Raw genomic sequence first — 11,135 nt, forward strand, 5'->3', positions numbered from 1 at the left:
TCGATCCTAGAATTTTTGTCCAACATCCTCGACTTACCAAGACTTCGCCTAGTCCCCTGGACCAGAATTTCCTCGCCTAGCCCAGTTAAGACTTTCCATTTGCCTAATATTCACTAGGACTTCTTTGTCTAGCCTAAACTAGGACTTTCACCCGACCTAAAATGTAACGACCACCCTTCTTACTACTACTACTCTCTAAGGATGACCGTTACTTAACTACTAACTCTACTTAACCGGTATGATTAAAAATCACATGGAAACCCTACCGAAAAATTTCGGCAGAGTCTCCCCTGTTCCGGTGACCTTACTCAACAATACATGCCACAAGCGGCTGGAACACATATCAATCAACCACGCAGTATAATAAATATCAATCACACAAATATCTACTTACTAAACTAAACTCATCCTACATGCAATCTAAACAGGAAAATCTCAAATGACATGAACTTAAAATACAACTCGAATGTTTATTAATTACTAAAATGCGGAAACTAAAATTAAAACTTCTTTCCTAGTCCCAAGGCTTCCATAGTCCTGGCATCACACATCCTTCGAACACCTCCTTGTCGCCTTCCTTTCTATATCTTTTCCTTTCCTGTATCTGCAGTAAGAGGAAGTGTAGTCTATAAGCAAAATGCTTAGTAAGCGCTATCTAACTCACAAAAACTCGATATGCATGTGAATATTCTGAAATAAAAACATGCTAAAACTGAATGCTAACATGTAAAGCTAAACATGTAAAACTACTCATGCTCTTCTAATAGCAAAGAACAGTAAGCTAATCTAAATAACATGCTAGCATAAAAGGGAACTAAACTTGCTGATTCTAAAACAAAGTGAAACTTGATTCATTTGTTCTAACTTATTCTTTAACACTTTATGTTTATATAAAAACTCGTTTTACTTATTCAAAAACTTATACTTATAATACTTCAAAATAATAATCATCTTCTTCTTGGGCCCGGCAACTGTGCTTTTACTTTTGTAACGACCCGACCCATTCGGCGGCCCATTTGGCGGCCCATTTGGCGACCCTATGGTCGTCGACCGTCGGCCAAGCCGTTACTACTAGGTTATCTAAACCTAGGGACGACTATGAGAGCCCAGCCCAAGGACAGAGAGTCCAACACAGTGCCACTGATAAAAGTAAAATACTTGTTATTTTTTAATACTTCTATATAATGCCTCGGCATTTTCTTTAGCACCTTGTGTGCCAAAATCCCTAAAGTCTTGACTTTGGGATTTACTTAAGGCCTTGGCCTTTTTCTTTCTTTTCTTTATCTTTCTTATACTTGTTCAAGTAAAATACTAGCCTCTTCAAACATGCTATAACAGATTAAAACAGGAAAACAAATCTGAAGTCTTTAAACATGCTACAGCAGAAATAAATCAAGAAAGAAAGATCTGCATTCTTTAAAAGGAAAACTGTATATATTTAGAGAGTAGATGTTCATGCTTGTTAAAAAAAATAGAGAAGAAACTAAAACTGCAAGGCTAATAAACAGGGCTGATCATGTTTGTTAAAATAGCAAAGAAAACTAAATCTGCATACTAATCAAAAATCTGCACTGCTATAGCACTAGTTGCTTAAAGGAAACTACACTAAAAATGAAACAATGAACACATCTACTACCACACCTAAATCTATTCCTTGTAATCTGTCCAGAAATTCTGCAGTCAACCCAAGGAATACAATGCACACTAGCTACTCTTAAACTTTTAGCCGTTCTAGTGTTGTACAGGAAATCCAAAGCGAGGAAAACAAAGCATACTAGCTGTACAGGAAATCCGAATCGTAAGAGCAAGTCTGACTTCTTCAAGTATGCTACAACAGTCGTAAATCAAAGGAAAACATATCTACTAACACATATATGCATAGGTGGCAAAAATCCAGAACGAGACTAAGGGCTATCCTGCTCACGACAGCCACAAAAACACTAAACTGCAGTTAAGGAAACCCGAACTTCATGCCTACTGAAATAATAAACAGAATCTGCCAATGCATTCATGCTCACTAACTAGCAAGGAAAAACTAAGCTGCTATGCTCGTTATACATGGACTGCCCCTGTTCAGGAATTGCAAAGAGGGAAACACCAATCTGCAAGCTTTATGTAACTGGACAGTTTTGTTCCATGGCAGGGCAAACTGTAAGCTTTATTATCAAAAATCGAACTCTGAAATTAAGAGGTTGTTCATGCTTGCTAAGTGGTAAGAACAGAATTTCTAAATCACCATATAATGAATGCTGTGCTAAAAGAACACTGCCCTTAAGAACACTGCCCTAACCAAAACTCACGGCAGAAACCAAAGAAATGATTTCTATGCTCAAATAAACTTACAGCATAAATTCGAAATCTGTAGAAACCAAAACATATGCTTGACAAACCAATTAATTCCTTTCCTTGAGATTCTCGGCAGCAGGTTTCACAAGAAATCAACCTCACGGCAACAAGCTCTAAACGGAAATCCCCATAGCAAAATTCGAAAGCAAGGAAGGAACGAGAACCCGGAGCTACTCTACTGCAGGTGAGGAAGCACTTACATCGGTTCCTTGGACTTACAGCCGGCGAGAACAATTCTAGGGCTTCGGAGAACTCGAGCTTTCGGTCCCTCCTTGTGCTTACGGCTCCTCCTCGACGAGAGGAACGCAAGGAGATGAAGAAGCCTTTGAATGAGCCTTTGGCCGGCCACCGGAGACGCCCTAAAGCTCGGCTGCGTTTTTCGCCCGAGAGGAATCGCCGACGCGAGAGAGGAGAAGAGGAAAAGAGAGAAAAGAAAAATAACTTAACCCCTCTCTTACCTATCCTTTTATAACCTAGGGTTATGGCTTAAGACCAATTCGTGATTGATTTGTTCACGAAATATCAGCGTGCTCGCTTGGTCCGCTGGAAAGTTGGATTCCCGAAGGTTTCGGGTTCGAGCCGCCCTCGGCTCCTTTTTAAACGGTATTTTAATTTCATTTCTTACAACTACTTAACTATATTTAATTCCCCTATATTATAACAAAACTTGCTTAGCTCAGTTGGTTGGCTGACCTTGGTTAAGGTCTAGTTCGGTCTAGGGTTTAGGGTTCAAAACCCAACCTTAACACTTTATATATATATATATATATTTTTAAACTTCTTTCGTTTGGTAAAAATACCAAACGAATTCCAAAAATTGCATAAAAATACTCTATAAATTCCTAAAAATATCTAGAATTTTTCTAAAGTATTTCTAAATATTTTAAAGCACTTTTAGAACTCCTAATGAGGAAAATTGGGTCGTTACATAAAATCACTTAGGACTTTCCTGCACACTTAGTCAAACTTATTAGAATAATAATATACCTAAACTTTGAACCCTTTGTAATTATCAAAACTTAAGTTTGATCATTTGGTGCTTCCTACACTAATAATCTTCCTCTTTTTGATTATGATAATATAGTTAAGGTTAAGTAAAGTAAATAGATACTATTTCAATAAGTTAAGAGCAAATAACAAATTTTCATAAGTAAGAATTTCAAAGTATAGAAAGATGTTTTTTCAAGATAAGAAATTTTTAAGTATTTAAACATAACTTAAAAAAAATATTCATGCTTTTCAAAGTAAAAATTTCTAAATACACTTTTTTTAAAATTTTCCTAAATATTTTAAACTTAAGTTCCCTTGAAAAAAAATAACTTTTAAATTTAACTTCTTTTTAAAAATCTTTAGTTTTGAAAGTACTTAAACTCCCCTTGAAAAGTAGTATTTTAACTTTAAAAACATCTAACTTTTAAAATCTTATTTTTAAAAAATATGCTTGGCTTAGTTTTTGAAAAAAGAGTTTTACATTAAAAAAGAATTTTAAAAACCTTATTTGACTACTAATACTTTTAAAGTATGTAACTGGTAAAGTAAACCTTCTTTTGAAAAATACTAAAGCCTAACTTTTTGAAAAACAAACATTGCATTTGAAAATGCTTACTTTTAACCTTAACCTACATTTTTCTCTCCTATTGTCATATATTAAAATTTTCAAACTTAAAAAGTAGGAAAAAGTTTATGGCATGAGTGTAACCCTAGTGTCCAAGCATGCAAAAGTTAAAATATTTTTTTTTAAAAAATATTAAAATTAATCATATGCTTTACTTAAAAATATGTCTAACCCTTAGTTACTAGTTAGCTATCAGAAAATAATAGTGTTCACTTGGCCAGTCAGTTAAGTAAGTAATTCAGCTAGTTTGACTAAGAAGGATGTCTTAACTTGATCAATTTGTTTTAGTATTTTTTGTCCAAATTTATGTTGATGCATTAACATAAGCATTCTGAAGTCCAGACAAGGTCTTAAGCATCTCACATCTTTCTAAATTTTTTCAATCACAAGCAAAGTAGTCCTATTGTGCTTGTAAGATATTGGCTACCTAAAACTATAGGATTATGCTAGCTAAGGTAAGAACTTTGTCTAAGTTCATAGCTCAATTTGAAAACATTAATTTTAGAAAGATAGAGTTTAAAGTTGAAAACATATTAATTTTAAAATAAAAAATTTTGAAAATAGATTTTTAAAGCAAAAATTCAAGACTTGAAGATAAGAAAAAAAACCTATTTTACTATACACATTACTAGCTGTCTTTTAAGTGTACTAAACTCAAGTTCAGATAAGGGTTTAGTGAAGATATCCACTAGGTTTGATTTGGACTCGACATAATCAAGTACAATATCACACCAAGCTACATGTTCTCTTACAAAGTGATATTTGACTTCTATGTGTTTAGTTCTTGAATGATGTATTAGATTTTTTGTTAGGTTGATTAAACTTATGTTATCAATTGAAACTTTTGTATTTTTGTATTCTAATTGATAATTTTTTAAGGTGTGCATTATCCATAAGGGTGCGTTTGGTTCAAGTCATCATATATAACCTTTGTTATGTGATTACCAGGTAATCATATAACCAAGGTTATGGGGAATAAAATATAACCAATGTTGTTTGGTTCAACCTAGGTAATGCAACAAAAACTTGTTTGTTTGAAGGTTTTAATTAATACCCTAGTTTAATATTTTACCGTATTACCCTCAGTTACAAAACCAACTATACATAATAATAATAATAATAATAATAATAATATTATTATTATTATTATTATTATTATTATTATTATTATTTATTTTTTAATGTTTTTTTACTTTTCTTTTTCCTTGTATATTTTTTTACTTTTTTATGTGTTTTTTTATTTTTTAATGTTTTTATATTTTTTATATTTATTTTTTTATATTTATTTTATATTTTTAAATTTTAATTTTAATTTATTTTTTTATTTTTAAATTTTTTATAAATTTTTTATTTTTAATTTTTTTTTTTTAAAAAATAAATTTTTAATTTTTTTTAAAATATTTATTTTTTATTTTTTTTAAATTTTTAAAATTTATATTTTTAATTTTTTAATTTTTTTAAATTATTTATTTTTTTTAAAAAATAAATTTTTAAAATTTAAATTTTTTTAAATATTTTTTTAAATTTTTTTTTACATTTTTTAATATTTTTTTACATTTTTTTCTCTTTTTTTCATGTTTTTTTCTTATCGGAGGGTATTTTTGGTAAAAAAAATTCGTTAACCCCAGAATCAAGAAAAACCTTAGTTTTCTGAGGTTTTCCGATTCCGGGCTGCATGACCCTTTTGCTGACGTGTCGGGCATGGAACATTACTCGGGAATCATCAAATACCTAAACCAAATAAGGTTTTTGTTGATAACCTTGGATGGATAACCAAGGTTATCAAGAATAACCCTGAACCAAACGCACCCTAAGAGTTGACATACATATTCCTCCATAGCTATGTATTTTTCTTCAGTAGTGGATAAAATAACACAGTGTTGCTTTCTATTGAACTAGCTTACTAGGCACTGACCTAGAAATTAGCCGCTTCTCCTTATACCTAGCATAGTCTGAATCAGAATACCTAACTAAGTCAAATGTATTAGTCCTAAGGTATCAAAGTCCTACACTTAGTGTGTCCTTAATATATCTAAGTATTCTTTTTACATTTGTTAAATGCGATTCTTTTGTACACGATTGATACCTAGCACACATACCAACTATAAATAAAATATCAGGTCGACTTGCGATTAAGTATAATAGACCCTCTATTGTACTTTTGTAATACTTTAAACCTACTTATTTTCCTTCTAAGTCAAATTAATTTTTACATTATTTGTCATTGGCGTATTAATATTTTTAGAATTTTTTATTCTAAATTTTTTAATTAATTCTTTAGCATATTTTGTTTACTAAACATAAAATACCTTCTTTGGTTTGTTTTATTTATAAACATAAGAAAAAATTAAGTTCACCTACCAAACTCATTTCAAATTCATTTTCCATTAATTTAATGAATTCTTTTAAGAATTTTGTATTGGTTGAGTAAAAAATTGTCATCTATATAGATTTGGGCTATAAAGATATTTTTTTTAGGGTTTAAACAAATAAGGTTGAATCAATTTGACTTTAGTTAAACCCTTTAGATATTAGATATGTTGATAATCGTTACCAAGTCTTAGATGCTTATTTTAATCCATATAATGCTTTCTTTAATCTAAGGACATGGTTTGGGTGGTCTAAGTTCTCAAATCCCAGTGGTTGATTTACATAAACTTCTTCTTTTATGAATCCAATAAGAAATATAGATTTTACATCCATTTGATATATCTTAAAGCCCTTATGTGCTACATAGGTTAGCACATCTTATTGGATTCAAGTTTAGCTACTGGAGCATAGGTTTTATCATAGTTAAATCCTTCAACTTGACTAAATCCTTTAGCTACCAATTGAGCTTTGTTTCAAATAATTTCTTCTTTATCATCTAATTTATTCCTAAATACTCATTTTGTGTCAATAATTGATTTATTATTTGATTTAGGTACAAAGTCCCATAATTGATTTTTGTTAAATTGGACTAGTTCTTCCTGCATTGTTATAATCCAATTGGGGTCAGGTAAGACTTTTTCTATAGATTTAGGTTCAATTTTGGATATTAGAACAATTTTACTTAGGTTTCTATATGATGATCGAGTTCTGACTCCTAGAGTTGAATCACCCAAAATTTGATCGACTAGGCGATTAGATCTTAATCCAGGTGTTCTTATGTTAGGGTTAGTAATTGGTTCCTCTGATTCACTTGATTTATGTCTAATTTTATCATCTTCTATGTTTCTAGTATTTTGATCATTATTTGCATCAATTAAGTTATGTAGATTAATTTCTTCATTAAAGATTACATTGATTGTTTCTTTAACTTTTAGGGTGCTTTTATTATAGACCCTATAGGACCTACTAGTTGTGGAGTACCTAAAAAAATATCAGTTATTGATTTGGATGTAAATATACCTAAGTAATCTTTAGTGTTTAATATGTGTACTTTACACTCAAATACTTTTAGATAATATAAGTTGGATATTTTATTATAATACATTTCAGATTACATTGATTGCTTAAATTATATTAATTTAATATGGTTCTAGAGGTTTCTTGTAATGGCCTATTTTTTCCCACTAGTCCATTTTGTTGAGAGATTCTAGGACACGACAATCCATGGTGATATCCATTAGTTTGGTAAAATTTGGTAAATCTATGATTTTCAAATTCCCCCCATGATCACTTCTTATTCTTTTAATTTTTAATTTTTAATTTTTAATTTTCTATTAATTTATAGAAATTATTGAAAGTTTGAAAGGTTTCATCTTTGGTTTTTAAAAAATTTTACCCAAGTAATTCTTGAGTAGTCATCAATTATTACTAAGCAGTATTGATTTCTTCTTAGTGACTTAACTCCATGTGAATCAAATAGGTCTAAAAACATGAACTCAAGTATTTAGTTGGTTCGATTTAGGTTTGTAGATTTGTGGGTTGATTTGGTTTATTTTTCTTGTTGACAAATATTATAGATTGTATTTTATAAATTTCTTAATTTTGGTATACTTCTAACTAAACCATTTCGACTTAAGTTTAAAATGAGTCTTATCTGAATGTGACCCAGTCTTCTGTACTACAATTTATTTTCCTCTTGTTGTGTTAATAGACACTTGAGTAAAGAGGTGGGTAGGTCAATTGTGTAAATATTGTTCTTTCTAATTCCTTTAAGTATAATTTTAGAATTTATAATATTTTTAATTACACATTTAGAGTTTAAGAATGTTACTAGATATCTATAATCACACAGTTGACTTATGCTAAGTAAATTAAAGTTAAATTTATCAACTAATAAAACTTTTATAATAATGAAATTGGAACTCAGTTCAATATCATCTGTTCTGATTACCTTAAGTTTTCATTATTGTCAAACGCAATTGATCCTAAGTTCTTGAGTTTTAGTTTGCTGAACTTCAATTTGTCTCTAGTCATGTGTCCATAGCATCCACTATCCAATATCTATTGATCCAAATCATTATGTTCCTACACATAAAGTATTTAATTTGGATCCAACTTAAATGGATTATAAGATAGATTGATTGAATTCAACTTCTTATTTTCCATCTCACCCAATCTAGATTACCAACCATGGACCGTCATAATCGCGACCTTCTATCTATCACCATTATCATACCACTAAGCCGTTAGAATGGGGCTTGTGCCATCAACTAAATGCCAAGACTAGCCGTCTCACATTGAGGGGATAATTAGCGACTCATTGGGAGGAGAGTCTACAGCAAATGCATACTCTCCCCCTGCCCACTCAACTAGATCAATTCTCTGAAGGATCTGCTATGGTAGGCCCTCACTCTCCCTTATTGCTTCTATTTTCTTTACTTTAACTACTAGCTTACTTGCTAACTTATCTGCACAGGTTTATGCTGAGTCCATAGTATTGAGTTAGACGTTCTCCTTCCTATATCAATATAATAAAATTTTAAAGGATAGTGTGACCAACTTGGAATCTCAATTATCTGACCCTGCCTCAGTTGTGTCCCAACTAAAGGCAGAGGTGGAGACCTTAAGGAAGGTGAACGTCTCCCGGGAACAAACCTTGGGAGAGGCCCAACTAGAGATCGACCATCTCCGAGATGATAAGAATAGGCTTGAAGCCCTCCTATAGTCATCCAAGGCCATGTGTCAAGAGGCTCAGTCAGAACTGACTCAATGTTCTGCAGCTCTGGAGGACTTAAAGCTCATGCATAAGCAAGAGACAGATCACTTGACTCAAGAGCTGTAGTCCAAGGACATGCTTCTTATGGACCAGCCAAGGGATCTGGAGTCTCAGGCAATAGAGCTAGGTTCTTTACAGACAGAGTTGTCTCGGGCTCAGCCTGCCTTATCTAGCTCCATTATTTCCTTAGATACTTATAAGGTGGGGGAGAAGGATCGTCTATAGGTGAGCCGGGAAGAATATTTACGCTCTCTGGAGTTTGGCTCGTGAGTGGGGGATCTCTTTGTCAGATCTGTGGCTTAGGGGGCGGTAGGAACACTCCAACAACTCAAGGAGGGAGGGTATTTGCCTCCCGATCCTCCTGAGGACTTCCTGGATCATCGTCAGATCCTTAGAGAGATGTTTGACAATGTATTCTCAGAGTTTAAATAACCCTTCTTATTGTAAATGAACATCTTGTCCATTGTACTTATAAAAGTTAATTTAATTTTCCCTGTCCCTGCTACTACTTCCTCTTTAGGTTTTATGTTTTTTCCATAGTCCTTATTCAGTGAAGCTTGAGTCGTTTAACCCTAGCACGGGGACCTGAGCGAGTCTTAAAGATTCGTGAGTATTCTAGATCTAGTTATCTTGATTGGGCCTTTTATTCCCGACTGGTCATATCATCTCGATCTCAAGTCTTACAGAGGAGTGATTCACTTAAGTACGATAGGACTGGAGGTAGTTAGCACTCCAAGGGCGATCCAACCTCCTACCCCAGGCGTCTTGCAGGTAGTAGGCACCTGATGCTAACTTTTTAACAATTTTATACGGTTCATCCCACTGAGGTGCTAACTTGGTTACCTCCCCTACAGACTTTGTCCTTTTCCATACTAAATCTCCTTCTCTGAAGAACCACGGGATCACCCTCCTATCGTAATTTTAATGCATCCTCTACCTATAGGCAGTTAACCAGACGGCTGCTCGCTCTTGAGTTTCACTGATAAAATCCAGTTCTGAAAGGTGTTGCTCGGCATTCTCCTCGTCATACAACAACCTTTTGACGGATGGCACCCCGACCTCTATGGGTACAACTGCTTCACTACCGTAGACCAAGTGAAAAGGGGTGAGCACGGTGCTTTCTTGTGGAGTCGTACGGTATGCCTAGAGGATGCTAGGCAACTCTTCCATCTAATTACCGCCTACATGATTCAGCTTGACCTTCAAACCCAGAACTTCTCTCTGTTGGTGACATCTGTCTGTCTATTACTTTGAGGATAAGTCACATACGTGAAGGCCTAGGTTATTCCAAATCCTCGACACCATTCCTGGATCCCGCGCCTTTAGAATTGCCTTCCATTATCTAAGACCATTTTGTGTAGTATTCCAAATCGACATAAGATGTTCTTCCACAAAAATTGAATAATGGCTCCCTTAGTAATCCTAGCCAGGGCTTCTGCTTCCACCCATTTAGAAAAATAGTCCACTACTACAAGCAAGAATCACTTTTTACCTGGTACCATTAGGAATGGTCCCACAATGTCCATGCCCCATTGACCAAAGGGGCATGAGACTATTGAAGTTTTCAAAGTGTCGGTCGGCTGATGAGTCAGGTTATGATGCTTTTGGCAAGATAAGCAAGTATTCACCAGTCGTTGAGCATCTTTCTGCAGAGTGGCCCAGAAATACCCTACCAGTAATACTTTTCGAGCTAGCATCCTCCCTCCAACGTGGTTACCGCAACACCCCTGATGTACTTCTTGCAGGGCATACTCTGCCTCCTCTGTTCCTAAGCATTTGAGCAGCGGTTTAGAGAATACTTGCTTGTACATCTGGTCCCTGATCAGGGTATATATATGAGCTATTTTCCTGATCAATTTGGCTTCTTTCGGATCAACAGGCAAGACACCCTACTGAAGATAAATGATCATAGGGGCTCTCCAATCGATTGGCCCCTCGATATTATTCTACAGGTCTATCTGAGCTATAAGGAAGGTTTGTGCTATCGACCTGTCTAGCACCCAAGTGGTCAAAGAGCTGACCATTTTA

Source organism: Zingiber officinale, chromosome 9A (assembly GCF_018446385.1).
Source record: "Zingiber officinale cultivar Zhangliang chromosome 9A, Zo_v1.1, whole genome shotgun sequence".
NCBI lineage: Eukaryota > Viridiplantae > Streptophyta > Magnoliopsida > Zingiberales > Zingiberaceae > Zingiber > Zingiber officinale.